Consider the following 11,944-nt stretch of genomic DNA (forward strand, 5'->3'; position numbering starts at 1 on the left):
TGATTTACCACTCAGTCCCACCACATGCATTCATTCAGCAAATATTTAGTGACCACCTACCATGTGTTTATCTCTCCTGAGAGCTGAGGGAGAGCCAAAGAAGTACAAAAGGGGTACCTATCCTCAAGAACCACACAGAGTGTGCAACCTGAAGCTCTGTAACTCCACAGGCACTGCATGAGCAAAGTCTCAGGAGGCAATAGGAATAGGGTGGGAGGCGCAGCTCCTAGAGGCTGGATGCTCAGAGAAGGTTTCAGAGGAGGTAAGTGAATTCGGGTTTGCCAGAGGAATCAGAACCAGTAATGCAGTTGACCTTTGAACAACACAGATTTGAACTATATAAGCCTACTTATACATAAATTTTTTCAGTAAATATATTGGAAAATTTTTTGAAGATTAGCGACCATTTGAAAAAACTCGCTAACTGTGTAGCCTAGAAATACCGAAAAAACAAAAAGGTATGTCATGAATACATAAAACATGTAGATACTAGTCTATTTAATCACTTATTACCACAAAATATACACAAATCTATTATAAAAAGTTAAAATTTATCAAAATTTACACACACAAAATAGACCACAGGCACAATCACATTCTAGAGAAATGTAAACAAATGTAAAGATGCAATATTAAATAACTGCATAAAATTGACTGTAGTACATTCTGTACTACTGTATAATTATATCAACATCTTCTGTCTACTGCAATGAGCTCAAGTGTTTCGAGTATCCACTTAAAACACTGTGTGACTGTGTGACACCAATTATCTATGTGTGAGCAGTTCATCCCTCCAGTAAATTGCGTATTGTAGTAAAAAGTGATCTCTTGTAGTTCCTGTGTATTTTTCATTGTGTTTAGTGCAACCTTAAATAACACCATGGGGCCCATACGAAGTGCCACTGATAATTCTGGAAGTGCTCCCCAGAAGCAGAGAAAAGTCACGATATCACAAGAAAAAGCTGACTTGCTTGAGATGTACTGTAGATTGAGGTCTGCAGCTGCGGCTGCCTGACATTTCAGACAGACAATTCATCTTGTAAACAGATGATGAGAACTTACTTACGGTATTGATAAACACAGTACAATCCTGTACACATATTGTCTCTTTCTTATAATCTTCTTAATAACATTTTCTTTTTTCTTTTTTCGCACTGTCTCAGAAGAATCAAATTTCATTTTCTCTACTTTATTGTCAGAATACAGGGTATTATGCAGTATATAATATTGTAGGAATACAATGTATAACATACAAAATGCATGTTAATGGACTGTTTGTGTTATCAGTGAGACTTCTGGTCAACAGTAGGCTATTAGCAGTTATGTTTCTGAGGCATTGATATGGTTTGGCTCTGTGTCCCCATCCAAATCTCATGTCCAGTCATAATTCCCAATGTTGGGGGAGAGGCCTCATGGGAGGTGACTGGATCATGGGGGCAGATTTCTGCTTGCTGTTCATGATAGTGAGTGAGTTCTCACGAGATCTGGTTGTTTAAAAGTGCGTAGCACTTCCTCCTTCACTCTCTTTCTCCTGCTTGGCCATGGTAAGATGTGCTTGCTTCCTCTTTGCCTTCTGTCACGATTGTAAGTTTCCTGAGGCCTCCTAATGATGCTTCCTGTACAGCCTGCAGAACTGTGAGTCAATTAAAGCTCTTTTCTTCATAAATTGCCCAGTCTCAGGTAGTTCTTTATAGCAGTATGAGAACAGACTAATACAGGAGTCAAGAGTTATACTTGGATTTTCAGCTGCAGGGAGGGTGGGCACCCCTAATCCTGAGTTGTTCAAGGGCCAACTGTATATGTGCAGGGCAGTGGGGGTAGTGTGGAGAGAGACAAGGATTTCTTGTAAGGAACTGGCTTACGGGATGGTAGAAGCTGGAGAGTCTGGCCTGCTAGGACAAGCCAGTAGGCTGGAAACTCGAACAGAAGTTGAGGCTGCAGTCTTAAGGCAGAGTTTCTTCTAAGGAGACCTCGCTTTTGCTCTTAAGGCCTTCTGCTGAATAGATGGGTCCACCCACATCATCAAGGGTATCTTCTCTACTTAAAGTCAACTGATTGCAGCTGTTAACCGCGTCAATAAAATACCTTCACAGCAACACCTAGACTAGTGTTTAATGAAACGACTGGGTAAACAACCTCGCCAAGTTGACACATAAAACTAACCATCGCAGGAGGCCTCCCAATAAGGAACAAGAAAAGGCAGCATGAGGGTGTGCAGGCTGGGCCTAGGAAAATGGTAGCTCAGAGGTCTGATGTCCACCGGATGAAAACAGGGCCCATGAAGCAACACCTGCTCTCTGAGAGTCACTCGAACTCCCTGCTGAGAGGTTTGCCACCCATGCCACAGCCTCTGCGAGCTGCCCAAAGTTCCCCACAATACAGGCACTACCACAATCTGGGAAGTCTAAGGATGGGCTGGAAGGAACAGGCCACTGAGAAATCTGCTCTACAAACCCTAGGGCAAGACCAGAATCCAGGCTGGGGAGGGGAGCGGAGGGACTGAGTGTGGGAAGGATGCCCCACATGAAGGACACCCCTGGGCAGACGCGGGACCACGAGGAGACAGAGCCAGCTCGAGTGCAGGGTGAGGAGTCTGACCCTCAATGTTGACTGAGACCACGGGGGACCTGCAGACAGACTCTGAACACAGGCGGGGACCAGGTGGGCTACTTGGCAATCAGTGATAGAAAACTGCTGATGCCACGGAAACTGATGGAGTCTCCAAGGAAGAATGCAAGAGAAAAGGTCAGAGAAATTGACCAAGGGGCTGGGAGGGACCCTAGAAATAAAGACAGGCCTGGCCCTCAAGCCTTCTCCCACATGTGAGGGTACCAGATGCAGTCAAGGATGGGGGAGACACAGCCTGGGGGAGAGTTTCTCCATGTGGACTCAGCCCCTCTGCAGCCTTGAGGCCGCCAACACAGGCCCCAGGAGAGGATGAGTAGATTTGAACCAGGCTGAATGGAAGTCCCTGGACACCTAGAAGGATGGGCAGGGAGAGGATCGGGGTTCCTGAAAGCAGAGTCGTTGATAACAGGGATACAGACAGCAGTAACCTGGGAGAAAGGGTGAGGTGCATGGAGGATGGGGAAGGACTGGGCGCACGGGGCCTTGTTACTTGACGGAGGTGAAAGGAAGCGGGAGGAGCAGATGCAAATTAGATGATACTCACACAACCAGGATACAGGACACCCAGGCTCAAGTTCAGAGTGGAAGGTTAGGCCAGGCACAGTGGCTCACACCTGTAATCTCAGCACTTTGGGAGGCCGAGGCGGGTGGATCACTTGAGGTCAGGAGTTCAAGATCAGCCTGGCCCACATGATGAAACCCCATCTCTACTAAAAATATAAAAATTAGCCGGATGTGGTGGCACACGCCTGTAATCCTAGCAACTCAGGAGGCTGAGGCAGGAGAATCACTTGAACCCTGGAGGCAGAGGTTGCAGGAAGCCAAGATCATGCCACTGCACTCCAGCCTCGGTGACACAGCGCGACTCCATCTCAAAAAAAAAAAAGAGACAGAGTGGAAGGTTAGTGTGGCAGCAACCTCAGGAGGAGGCAAACACTGCCAACAGAGTTCTCGACTTCACACACCTCCCTCGTGCAAAAGGGAGAGGTGAGGGAGCAGTCCTAGATGATGTCAGAAGCTCACACTTCTATGTAGAGTGTACACCAGCCATGGCTTGGGTACTCTCCACACTAACGTGTGTTAAGTCTCTTAATTACCACAATACCCTAAGAGACAAGTACTAGAATTGTCACCATTTTACAGGAAGAGAAACTGGGGAACAGAGAGGCTAATAACCTGCCCAAGGCCACACAGCTAGCAAGTGGCAGAGCTGGGAGTCAAATTACACTGTCAATTTAGGTGTGAGAGGTTAAGTGACCTGTCCAAAATCATAAGGCAAGGAGATAAATTCAGGACTCAGGCATAGGCCCCAGCTATATATATGGCAGCTGGTTTACCCACCCAGAAGCAAGCTAGCTGATGTGGCTTGGATCTGTGTCCCCACCAAATTTCATGTTGAATTGTAGTCCCCAGTGTTAGAGATGGGGCCTTGGGGGAGGTGACTGCATCACAGGGGTGGATCTGTCATGAATGGGTTAGCACCATCTCCTTGGTGCTATTTGTTCTCATGATGGTGACTGAGTTCTCCTGAGATCTGGTTGCTTACAAGTGTGCAGCCCCTCCCACCTCACTCTCTCTTGCTCCTGCTCTTGCTTTGTCTTCTGCTGTGAGTAAAAGCCCTCAGGCCTCCCGAGAAGCAGGTATTGCCATGCTTCCTGTACAGCCTGCGGAACTGTGAGCCTATGAAACCTCTTTTCTTTATAAGTTACCCAGTCTCAGGTAATTCTTTATAGCAATACAAGAACAGACTGATACACCAGCCTAGATGATCCTGTAAGCAGGAGCTTGCGATGCCCTTTCCAGACCCTCAACCAGGCATCCTGGTTCCCAACATCCTTGCAAAGGCTGGTCCCAAATCAGCAAGATGTCTTCACAGGAGCCCGAGGCCTGGCATCCAAAGGGCAAGGGTTGTAGCTTCAGGCACCAGCAACCTGAGCACCTCTAGAGGTGCCATGGGGAGCTAGCAGGTCACCTGCCAGCAGGTTTACATTCAGATTCAGGGGATGCCAGACATGCTAAAAGTGGCTCAGCCCAGGGGCTCTGAGGAGATGCCTCATACCAAGGTCCCTGCCAGCTCTACGAGACTCTGTACCTGTGCTGAGCCATGTCACACAGATTCAGCATTTGGAGGTTTATCGATGATGCACTGTGCCATTGACCTCTTAGCCTGCTGAAATCCCAACTGGTAATTAAACCAAATCCAAACAACTGAGAGAGAGTGAGTCTACACTTTAGTAATCATCATATTGCTTTTACTTACTTTACTTAATTTTTGTAGAGACGAGGTCTCACTTTGTTGCTCAGGCTGGTTTTGAACTTCTGGCTTCAAGCAATCCTCCTGACTTGGCCTCCCAAAGTGCTAGGATTACAGGTATGAGTCACCACACCGAGGCCCATATTGCTTTTACATTTGTACCTTGCCTTTTACTCCTAAACTCCTTTGTCATACAGAAGGGTCACTCACCGCAACCTAAGAACCAAAATACTGCTTTGGGGCTCGTCCACTCAGTCATCACCTTAAGACTCAACAAACAAACAGATACTCTGCTGACTTCTCATTCTGAGGCAAAACCCTTTTCTTTGCAGAAAGGCAGTACAGCCAACCCTCCAGCACCTCTCAGTCCCCGTCCCTCCATCTTCCAGCTCCTCATCTATGCCTCATTCTCTCTCCTCCCTCAAGCCCACTGCTCAGCCTATGTTCCACAGGCCCCGTTCCTGTTCCCGTTTGCTCCACCCAGCCTCCTCCTCTGCAGCTGTTCTAGGGACGAAGCTCACGGGGGAAGGAGAGAGTGAGCTCTACTCCCGGCAGGAGGCTAGAGTGGGTAGGAGGGCAAGAAGTCGAGCTTGATGGCTAAGCCCTAGTTTAGCCAGTGGCCAAACTCACTGGTCACTCACGCAACCTCCTCAGAGCCACATATGGCGAGTGGCAGCCCTGGCTACCACATCCACAGTTCGTGGACCGGGAAGTTGCCCAAGGTCCAGAAATTTGCCAGGGACAGTTAATATTTTCCTAAACATATCCTCACCCACAATACAAATCAGAGTTCCCGGGAGTGCAATGTCTGTTTTATGGTGCCCTGGAGATGACTCAGGGAGAAATGGACATATGCTTTCTATTTAGGAGTTTTGTATTTAATTTTACGATCACCTTCTATTTATAGGTCAGGATACTGGATCTCATGTGCGGTCATGGTATAAAGTTTCCTGCTAAAATAAATTTTCTAAGTGAAAAAAGAGAGCCAATCTTTTTAAAAAGTAGAAAGTAAGTCACTGCAGGAGTAGAATGCAGATATGCCAAAAACCACAAAGGTGGTAAGCAAATTAGTGCTGACTGAATGATTCTGCCATCAATTGCATAAACACAGACCCATCCTGTAGACCCACCTTGGTCCTTTGTTAATCAAGAAGAGATCAGAATCACAAACCAATTCCATTCGATGGACAGATGTCCGCCAGGAGCCTCTGCTGTGTACAGAACTGTGAGAGTCACACAAAAGGGGAGTTTCCACAGCAAGCCCTGACTCAGGAATCTTACTTGCTGCAAAGAACAGGTGGAGACTCATGGGATCTGCCAGAGAATGGAGCAAACCAGTATGTAAGAGAGTGAGGCAGGCACAGCACAGTGCAGGGCATGAGAAAGGGGGTTCAAGAGACCCGGATGAGCGTGCAGGAGACCAGAAACATTCTTTCCACTCCGACCTCACCACCTGAACCCTGAGAAGTCCCTCTGAGGCCCTGGTGACCTTCCTGTGGCAGTGACAGCCACGAGAGGACCATGCTTCTAAAGGTGGACAGCATAATGAGAAAATGACAGCCCCACCTGCCTGCCATTTCCCCTGCTGCCCTGTGGCCCAGACAGCCCCCGTAGGAGCCCACGGAGAAGGCTCTCCTGGGCTATGTTTGATCAGGCATGACTGAGCCTCACTCTCCAGCCAGGCTTCCGCCTACTCTCTACCTTCCTTGTACTGTTCCCTGACTTTCAAACTCCGCATGCTGTTCTCTGTGGTGCTTGCTCCCTCCCATTCAGAAACTGACCTAGGAGTCCTAGACCTTGAGAATTCCTGCGTGGCAACGGAGGCAGGCATATGGAACCACCACACCTTCTTCCAAATCTTCAGAGCTGACACCTTCGGGGGCCTTTTGGTGTCTTGTGTACCATGAGGCTCCACGGTAGGGGAACGCCCTCCCCACCCTAGCCACAGGGTCCCAGGGTGGGCGCCAGTTCCCATCACATGACCACAGGCATTGGAGTAGGAATCTGAGCCAATCAGATTCTCCTCTGGAATTAGAAACTATTAGGAATTTGGAACTAGAGCCAAGAGACTCCAGCTCACTCTGGGCTGGGCTCTGTACAGCAGAGGTGCAACATTCCAGAGTTAGGGGAGGCCATTTCCTGCCAGGTGACCCAGAGACATGGAGGAGGCAGAGCTGCAAACAGGAGCAGAGATGTGAAGGCAAATAAGCACTGCCCAGGCCACCACGGTCTACCCAGGCCCTAACATGCCGTGCCCTTGCACAGCCTTTGCCCCGTGCTTCCTCTGCCTAGGTGTGTACTCCCTGCCCTTCTTCTCCAAGTCCTACAGGGCTCAAGAGTTCCATCATGTTCTACAGTAAAATCCACACTCCTTCCCCGGGCCCTTGGCCCTAGGACACTCATCTCTTACCACCCTCCTAGCACTCACTAGGCTCCAGCCACACCAACTGTCTTAGTCTGTTTTCTGTTGCTTATAGCTGAATACCTGAAACTGGGTCATTTATAAATAAAAGAAACATATTTCTTATAGTAATGGAAGCCAAGATATCCAAGGTCAAGGGGGAGCACTGGCAAGGCCTTCTTGCTGCTGGGGACTCTCCACGGAGTCTCATGACAGTGCAGGGCATCCCATGGCGAGGAGGCTGAGCATGTAGGCCCAGGTCTTTCTCTTCTTATAAAACCACTAGTTCCCCTCCCATGATAACCCATTCGTCCATTAACCCATAAGTGAATTAATCCATTCATGAGGGCAGAACTCTCATGACCCACCACCTCTTAAAAGCCCGCTTCTCCATCCTGCCACACTGGGGATTACATTTCAACATGAGTTTTGGAGGGGACAAACATTCCAACCATAGTGCCAACCAGTTTTCCGTTATTTGAACAGGCCAACTTATCCCAGCCTCAGGTCTCTGCGCTTGCACTGCTTTTGCCTGGCTGGCTTTTTTTGTGTCTTTCAAGTTCCTGGAGAAATGACTACAGTTCAGGTCATTGCCTGACCCCCCTGGCTAGCACAGGCCCTCAGTCACGTCCCTTTTCTTGTTACTTGATTGGCTGCATGTGACCAGCTGGCTTGTCCATCTAAGTCACCCTGTGTTCCCAAATCCCCACACAGCACCCAGCACCTCAAAGGTACTCATCAGCTGTTTCTTAGTAAATGATTGAGCTATGAAGCTCTGGCCTCCACTAGTCCAGCTGGAGAACCACACTGTTGCAGGTAAGAGGAGAAGGGGTGACACTCAACAGGGCCACCACCATTAGCTTGGCCCATGTTCAGAAGTTTCTCCATCAGCGGGCTGGCTGAAGCAAGTCCTCCTAAGGAAATACAAGTCAGTCAGTGAAGAACTTGACAAATGGCTGGTCAAAAGACGGTCACACTAAAATATGCACGACCAGATTTCGTGCACCGCGCAAGTTTTATCTTTGACCGTACTTATGGAAACATTATTCAAGAACATCGTGAACACACAAAAATAAATCTTTAAAAATACCATTTGGACGACATACACATACCAATGAAAGATTTTCTCTTTCTACTACAGCAGCCCATTAAAGCGTTTTCAAAGAGCAAATGTGGTAAGTTACTGCACACAGTAACCCGCAAATAAAAACGTACCCAGTTACGACCCACGCAGCTCCCTCACAAATCAAAGCCACCCCAATCTCTAAGTCTAGATGGAGCCACCCAACCGGGGGGGAGGGGGAACAGCTCACTGACTCTGTTTCCTTGCTTCCTGCCTTCTGAGGACTTGACGACAGTGCCCAAAGGAACAGAAGGTCACAACTCTTACTGAAACTCAGATGCCTGTCAGAGAATGGCTACAGCCACCACCCCCTGCTTTGATCACTGAGGGAATCAATGGCTATGCAGTGCCCGCCAGGCGCCAAGCGCTGAGCAAGATTTATGACACATTATCACATTTAACCCTACAACAACCTATAAAGTACATAGTGTTATTCCCGTGCCTATGTTGACCAGATTGAAGCTCAGAGAGGTTAAGTAACCTGGCCATGGTCACACAGCTAATCAACATCAACTCAAATCCCTCGACACCTAGCTCCAAGCCCCTACCCTCCCTACTCACACCAAAGCCATCCCCACCGGCACACCCCATAGATCATCTCTCCTTGCCCTCGAACATTTCCCCATGTGGCTGCCATCAGCAAACTGAAGTCAAGGGCCTAACATCTTCCTCTTTTCTGTCTCCCCTAAACACCCACCACACGCTGGGCCTCCAGTGCTCACCGTATGGGAATGGCTTGGCCAGGCTGAGCTGTCTGATCCGTGGCTGTCTCCCGCTGCCCCGCCTCACTTTTCTTCTGCCTCCCCCCAGGAAACTGTTTTCTTCTCTTTTTTTCTTCATCAATTATGAGCCTTCTTGCTTTAGTTTTATGTGCCTAATTTATCTTGTTACCCACATCTTTTTGTTGGTAACCTTGCCAAAGAACAAGAAGAATTTAAATATGTTCTTTGTCTTTCTTTTAGTTTATAATCTTACCTTTGTTTCTTTTCATTTGTTCCTTCTGAGCCCTTTCTTCTAGTTATATTTTTATCTCTCCCTAGTTCTTCTGCCTTTCTCGAAGTTTTAAGATCTTAGGGAGAAAATATATCCATACGCACATATATATGGCTTAGCCTTTATATATATATATATATATATATATATATATATATGCAAACTAAGCTCACTTTGATCAGCATCAAAATGAAAGTGTTTTGCAACATGATTCGTCATCCTTATTGTTCACTGGTAAAGGTGGAGAAAATGGGTTATGACTTCTAAAACCATAATAAAATACAAAGATCTGGGGATTTAAATACCTGGGTTCAAATCTGGACTTAGAGCCTTCCAGCTGTGTGAGCCTCAGACAAGAATCTCTGTGCTTGAGGTCTTAATCTGTAAAATGGAAATAATCGTTCTACTCCCTTCCAAGGTTGTAGAGAGATCTAAAGGGGCCATGTCTATAAAAACACTTTTAACCTATAAATAATCTCTACATAAAGCAGTATGGAATGAGGAAATGCTACAAGAGTAAGGAGGATCTGAATTCTCCATTGTACATCCCACCTGGATGGCCTGTTCATCCTTTGCCTTCAACACCTTCCTCTGCAAACTGAACTCCCTCTCTCTGAATCCCAGTTCCGCAAATGGAACTAGGGGCCTTGTTGTCATCCAACACACACACACACAACCACACACACACAGGTGCACACACACACATTTAAAACTGTGTGTCAAGAACTGTAGTGGGTGCTGGGGATTGGACACTGAACATGGCAGGCAACGTCCTCTCCATCAGGGAATTTATCATTCATTTTGGGTAGGAGAAGGAATAATACAAGAAACAGTTAAAACAAATAAATAAACAAGGTAATAACTGGGCAAGACCTCTGATTTGTAGGAACAGCCTACATTAAGGCCCTAAAGCAGAGGAAAAAGCTTGGCTCATTTGCAGTAAAGAAAAAAGGCACCAGGGCCGGGCGCGGTGACTCACGCCTATAATTCCAGCACTTTGGGAGGCCAAGGCGGGCTGATCACCTGAGGTTAGGAGTTCGAGACCAGCCTGACCAACATGGAGAAACCCCATCTCTATTAAAAATACAAAATTAGGCCGGGCATGGTGGCTCACGCCTTTAATCCCAGCACTTTGGGAGGCCAAGGTGGGTGGATCACGACGTCAGGAGATCGAGACCATCCTGGCTAACATGGTGAAACCTCATCTCTACTAAAAATACAAAAAATTAGCTGAGCATGGTGGTGGGCACCTGTAGTCTCAGCTACTCTGGAGGCTGAGGTAGGAGAATGGCATGAACCCGCGAGGCAGAGCTTGCAGTGAGCCGAGATTGTGCCACTGCACTCCAGCCTGGGCAACAGAGCAAGACTCCGTCTCAAAAAAAGAAAGAAAGAAAAAAGGCACCAGAAAGGAATGAGAAAATGAGAGAATAGGTTCCATGAGATCTGCACACCAGCAGGGCCAGATCTCCCAGGGCCTTCCATGTGGACAGGAGAGGGTTTTATTCCAAGGAGGCCTCCGGAGTTAAGCGAGTGAAAGGTATGATTTGGTTTGGGGGCTTTTCGTTTGTTGATTTGGGTTTTTATTATTATTATTAATCTGGCTACATATGATGCAGAAAATTTGGACTGGAGGGAGTACTGGCGGGTGAAGTGAACACAAGAAACCAGCTGGTTAACCCCGCAGTGGTTCAAGACAGACATAACTGAGGCTTGGAGGGTGGAAATGGGAAGAGGGAGACAAGAATTGATGGCGAGTTTCATGCCGGGGTGTGAAGGAAAAGAATATACCAAAGATCACCCTGGGGTCTTTGCTGGAGATGGGGGATAGCTGAGCAGGGGTGGGAAAGGTGTTACAGGACAGGAGGGAGGAAAAGGTGACAAGGGGATAGTCAAAGAGAGGCTTTAAACTGCCATTGTTTTTCCCACTTATCCTTCCTGTGTGAAACTTGGTTATCATGCCAGTTTGTCCCTACAGGCTCCTCAAAATCACCTCTTCCTTCCCATCTCCAATTTACCACCTGACTTCTCAATGGGTCCCTGCTTTAGGGGTCTCCCCTCCAATCCATCTGCGGTTCCCACAACATCAGGACTTCCTGCAACAATGCAGTCCCCTTTATTGTTTAAGAGTTTGCATTGGGCTTTCTGCTACTTGCAGATGAAGCCAGATATACCAAGTCCTGGGGTCTAACCCGAGTCAAGGTTCCAACGGCGGGTCCTCTCCTCCCCCAAACACTGTCCCTCCCAGCCATGCTAAATCACCCAGCTTTTCTAACCTGCTGCTTGCTCGCTCCTCTAGGCCTCTGCGTGTGTTGGTCCATCTGCCTGGATTCTTCTTTCTCCTCGTCTCCATCCTCTAAATGCCACCCTCCAATTCTTCAGGATCCAATTTCTACTTTTTTAAGTGAGTATAAAAACTAAAATTTGTCGTTGTTGACACCTTTCATGTGTCCCTCGCCCGTTCTCCTGGTTCATCTGTATCGTAATTCCTGCCATGTGATGCTATAAAAATTACTGCTTCCTCCCTCTGGATTGCTACCACAATAAG

Source organism: Macaca thibetana, chromosome 6, assembly GCF_024542745.1.
Source record: "Macaca thibetana thibetana isolate TM-01 chromosome 6, ASM2454274v1, whole genome shotgun sequence".
NCBI lineage: Eukaryota > Metazoa > Chordata > Mammalia > Primates > Cercopithecidae > Macaca > Macaca thibetana.